Source organism: Balaenoptera physalus (assembly GCF_965194825.1).
Source record: "Balaenoptera physalus genome assembly, chromosome: 5".
Lineage (NCBI taxonomy): Eukaryota > Metazoa > Chordata > Mammalia > Artiodactyla > Balaenopteridae > Balaenoptera > Balaenoptera physalus.
Genome location: NC_138884.1, coordinates 54,639,583 through 54,645,582, shown reverse-complemented (window position 1 = coordinate 54,645,582; position 6,000 = coordinate 54,639,583).

Sequence of the window (6,000 nt, the reverse complement as noted above, 5' to 3'; positions counted from 1 at the left end):
GAAAAGGAATCCTGAAGACAGAGAATAGAATTAGGTGTGAACATGAAATTCCTGGTCAGCAAAGATCAAGGATCTTGAAGGACAATTTAGACCAAACCTCTGATGCCATGAAACCATTAAAAAATAACTATGGAACTTATTAGATACAATCTCAGGAAAAGGGGGTAGAGCCGAACTCTAAATCTGAATAAATTTAAACTTACAATGACAGAATAATCCATGAATTCCTGGGTTTAATTGAATGTCAGTAGATTAATGTTTCTGTCATCATTGGAAACATTGGTTCTAGGCAGAAATTAGATTCAGTTATACGAAAATCTTATAAAAGTTAAACTTTCCCACATATTTTGAAAATTGTACTCCTACTGCAGTTTAAAAAGCTACCTAAGTTCTTCTGATTCAGGTGGCCTGCAAATTACAGAAATACTGTGAACTCTACTGAGTAAGTCTAGGTCCTCCTCCATACAGATCTTTGGCCTCTCTTGTAAAATGGTACCTACTTTGTAGGGTTAAGGTAAGGATTTAATGAGACAATACATGTTACTTGGTGTATAATAAGTTACTGATAACTACTAACTTATTAGCAGAGAAACATTTCTTACTACCTCCTGATATTTTCTTCTATACTGAGAGACCTTAATTAGTGTAACTGCTGGTGTTTTTTACACAACTTTAACTGCCCCAGGAAGTGGAATGACTTATCGGTTTGATAGATTTGGGAAGAATGAACTGGAACATCATTAGCTCAGCTCCTCCCTGCTTCTTCCTGGGAACCTGTTGCCTATGGTCCTCTACTGGGAACATGCCACCTATTACTCCTTCAGAGACAGACTGTCCTATAGTGAAGCCTCCCCACCCCCATCCCCAGGTCCAGCATTATCTGTACCTGTGCAATTCTACTAACCCTGGGCTCAGTTAGCAGGCTCATTTAGCTTTCACATGATTTAACTTACCTTCTCTGGGCAACAAGGATCTATTGTGGCCTACTGCATTCCTTTGTATTATATATCAGATTATTTGAAAATTGAATATTGAAGAAGACTGCTATTTAGTAAGTTCCTAAAGAATCCCAGCACTTATTTTAAATGGGATAAGTAAGAGCCATACAATTTATCCTAAAAGTCTTGGTTTTTACATTCGTTGACCCAGAAATTTCATCTAAAATAATTTAAACAAATGTAGAAATATATATGCATAATAGTTTTCATAATATTTATGCATAAGAATTTTTATGATTGGAAAAATGTAAATATCCAACAACAGGCAGCTAGTTAAATTATGGTATCCATAAAATGAAATACTATGCATACATTAAATATAATATTGTAGACTTCAAATTCTTACGAGATGAAATAACAAAGACCAGATTTACTTTCCCCATTTTAACAACTAAAAACATGGATGAATATATGAAGGAACAATTTTCAGACATGGGACAGCAAGCAGCATAGGACTGTGATCCCTGAGAGATCAGAAACAAACACGCTGAGCCCTACATTTTCACCCTCTTACTGCTTGGAGACAGTTTCCAGTCCATGGAACAGGGAGGAAGAACTCACACAAAGATCATCAGTACTGCCTCGTTGAGAAGACAGAGATAGCATTCAAATTCGTGAAAAAGAGGGAGCTCTATATAGAAAGAGCTCTGTAGCTCTGCAGAGGGATCCCACTGAGCCTTTAGCCGAGTACTGGTCTGCACACAGTCAAGAAAAAAATATGCAAGTTCAGGGGGAAAATACCAAAGAGGAATAGACAACAATTCTGGAGCTCACACAAGGCTTGAAATAGTCTGTCTTCCCATCAGAGTGGGAAGATCTCATAATACATGGTCATCAGATGGAATTCTTAGAAGGGCATTGTCTTAGTAACGGAGTTAAATTAGTCTCAGACTAAAGCGTTCTCTATACTGATAAACAAAGATTAACCCTTGAAAAAGTACAATTGATTAACTATGGACCTGAACAAAATCTAACATTACTTAAAAGAATAATCAAAATCTATCAACCAACAACATAAATTCACAGTGCCAGGTACCTGACACAAATTGCAAGACATGAACATAAACAAGAAAATAGGACTCATAATGAGAATAAAAATCAAAGTATAGAGAAACACAGAAAAATTACATAAATGATGAAACTAGCAGACAGGAATATTAAAACAGTTAATATAAATAAGCTCTCTATATTTAAGAAGGTAACAGAAAACATGATCATGATGAGGAAATAAATGGGAGTTACATAAAAAGTTGTACACATAGAGATGTAAAATACTATATCTGAAAAGGAAAAGAAAAGACATGGAATGGGGTCAACAGCAAATTAGACATTGGAGAAGAAAATATCAGTGAATTTGAAGACATAAAAATATTAACTTTCCAAAGTGAAAGACAAAAGGGAAAAAAATATGGAAAAATAAGTGGGCAGAGCATCAGTAATCTAGTCAAACTTACAAATGATTAGAACCCCAAAAGGCGAGAATGAAGTAGTGACAGAACACAATATTTGAAAAAATAATGGATGAAAATTTTCCAAATGTGATTAAAGTACTAAACTCGCAAATCTAACTCAATGAATCCCAAGCAGGAGAAACTTGAAGAAAAACATGCAAAGGCACATAATAATCAAACTGCTGAAATGATCAATTCAATAAATGCAAAAAAAAGAATGGTTTATTAAATTCAACATCCACTTGTGATAGAACTCTCCATAAACTGTAGATAGGGGCTTCCCTGGTGGCGCAGTGTTTGGGAGTCTGCCTGCCAATGCAGGGGACACGGGTTCGAGCCCTGGTCTGGGAAGATCCCACATGCCGTGGAGCAACTAGGCCCGTGAGCCACAATTACTGAGCCTGCGCGTCTGGAGCCTGTGCTCCGCAACAAGAGAGGCCGCGATGGTGAGAGGCCCGCGCACCGCGATGAAAAGTGGCCCCCGCTTGCCGCAACTGGAGAGGGCCCTCGCACAGAGGCGAAGACCCGACACAGCCATAAATAAATAAATAAATAAATAAAAATTAAAAAAAAAATAACTGTAGATAGAAATGAATTTCTTCAACCTAAAAGATAATCTCTAAAAAAAATCTATCACCAATAGAATACTCAGTGATGAATGACTGGCTACTTTACCTGTAATTTTGGAATAAGGCAAGGATGATCACCCTCAGCACTTTTATTCAACATTTCTCTGAAAATCCTAACCAGTGAAACAAGGCAAAGTAATAATAATTCTAAAAGTCACTCATGTTGGGAAAAAAAGAAATTTAAAAAAATTCTTTTTTTCATAAAGGGTACATGGTCTATGTAGAAAATCCTAAGGAATCTACAAAATCTACTAGTTCTAGTAGAAGGAATCTACTAGTTCTTGTAAGTGAGCTAAGCAAAATCACAGGATAAAAGGTTAATCTACAAATATCCATTTTATTTCTATAGTTTAGCAATACCCATTTGGAAATGAGGCATTTGTCAATTTTTAAAAGTTTTGCAACTTCTTTTTTCCTTCTAAATAAGTATTCAGTACTGCACTTAATTTTCTATTCATCATTTTGTATTCTTGTTCCTTTTTATAAATAAATTTTCTTTTTTTTTTTTTTTTAATTTATGGCTGCGTTGGGTCTTCGTTGCTGCGTGGGGACTTTAGTTGCGTCGAGCAGGGGCTACTCTTCGTTGCGGTGTGCGGGCTTCTCACTGAGGTGGCTTCTCTTGTTGCAGAGCACGGGCTCTAGGCGCACGGGCTTCAGTAGTTGTGGCACGCAGGCTCAGTAGTTGTGGCTCGTGGGCTCTAGAGTGCAGGCTCAGTAATTGTGGTGCACGGGCTTAGTTGCTCCAAGGCATGTGGGATCTTCCTGGACCAGGGCTCGAACCTGCATCCCCTGCATTGGCAGGTGGATTATTAACCACTGTGCCACCAGGGACGTCCCTGTATTCTCATTCTTAATGAAATTCTCCCAAATTCTATATGCTTCAGGCCCCATAAAACCTGAAGGGTCCTTCCCTAACACAAATATTAGGGTCTACTTAAAAACCATAGTGTCCTTCCCTAACACAAATATTAGGGTCTACTTAAATAATGTCTTTATTGTGTACCTCTGTAATGTGGAACAAGCTTAAGAAATAATTAAACTAACTAATGCAACATTCTGTTTGCTTCCTTCCAAAAGCATAGTTCTGAATTATCAATGAGATCATTGATGGAAAGCACTCTGAAAGGTAGTAAGTACCATATCCATGCAAATTATTATCTTTATTGTCCTTCTAAATACAAGCACCTCAACATTTGTTTGATAACTATTTTGTGATCTTCCAGTAAGTGTATGACACTCCTGAGGCTGTGGAGGGTATAAGATAAAATACATCCAATACTTGCTTTCAGGGAGTTCACAGTCTCCAGTATAAGAATACTGTAAACTGAAGACAAAATTAAGATATAAACCGTATGTTAATGCTATGAAATGAATTATGTCCCTCCAAAATTTGTCTGTTGAAGCCCTAATCCCCAATATGATGGTTTTGGAGAAGCGGCCTTTGGGAGGTAATAAGATTTAGATGAGGTCATGAGGATAGAACCCTCATGATAGGATTAGTGCTCTTATAAAAAGAGACACCAGAGAGCTTGCTCTCTCTCCCCACTGTGCGAAGAAGGCAGCTGTCTGTAAGCCAAGGAGAGAGTTCTCACCAGAATCTAACCAACCATGCTGGCACCCTGATCTCTGACTTCCAGCCTCCAGAACTGTAAGAAAATTCATGTTGTTTAAACCACCCAGTTGATGGTATTTAGTTATGTCAACCAAGGCCAACTAATACAGTCAGCAAATTTCAACATTTTAAAAATTACAGACCCCTTTTAAAGTGGAAATTATGATCCAATACACACATATACACACACAGACAAAGGTTTTACAAAATAATACTTACACTTACTATATGCTATATACACTTTCTCATAGTTTTCTATTCTAGTCTACTTCATTTTGTAAAATGCTGGTTACAACTCTCAATTTATTTCATAATCTCCTAATAAATCATATCCTATCATTTGAAAAATGTAACTATTTTATCCTATGGGGTGTGTACTAAAAGTCTATTAATATAACCTATACAGAAATCTTTATTAGCTCTAATAAAAATTGTTTAGAGCTCTATTGAGTGAAAAACAAGACACTGAAATCCTAACTGACCCTTTCTCCCAATTATTCACATATATTTTATTAGAGCAAAGACCTTAACTGTCCCTCCATATACATACATATTCAAGAGAGCACACAGACATGCACACACGTATACTCACATGCCTTCACGGCCTTTATCTATATATTAAAATTGATTGCTTTTTCACAGTGACAACTGCATTGAAAGCTCCCTGCAGGGAATCACAGGAGTATGAGTGAAGGGGTTATTTTAGTGGTTCTTCACCATCCGACAATTGTATTGAGCTACAAGAGCTTTCTGACAAGACTTGGCAAGCTTTGCATCATACTCAAGATTGTTTTTTCTGTTGGAAAATTTGTCATAAAGGGGTTTGGCTCTTTTCTATAGTATGTTCTGTGTGTGTGTGCGTGCACATGTGGGCATGTGTGCGTGTGCACATATGTGCATATATATGTATATATAGATATTCTATAAAATATTCAATATATAGATATAGATGGATATAGCGATATATTTTCTTAATTCTTTAATGGCAACATTTGTACCTGAGTTATTATAATAATAATTATTGTTATAATGATAAATATTTCCTTAGAAAATACAAGTTTATGAAATAAAGCTGAGATCCTAACTCCTCACTATAGCACCTATCTCTATTTAGAATGCATTTTTCAGCATCAACTCTGTATGTCTTAGATCATCCACAAGAATAGGTACAGTCATTGTGTAAACAGAAGATGTTTTAAAATACAAGAATATTAATAAGCTTCTATTGTTCCAGTAGATGAGCAAACGTTTTACTCAATCCATTTCTCTCTCTGCATCTGAAGAAGGTCACTTCAAGAATGGGCAAAATC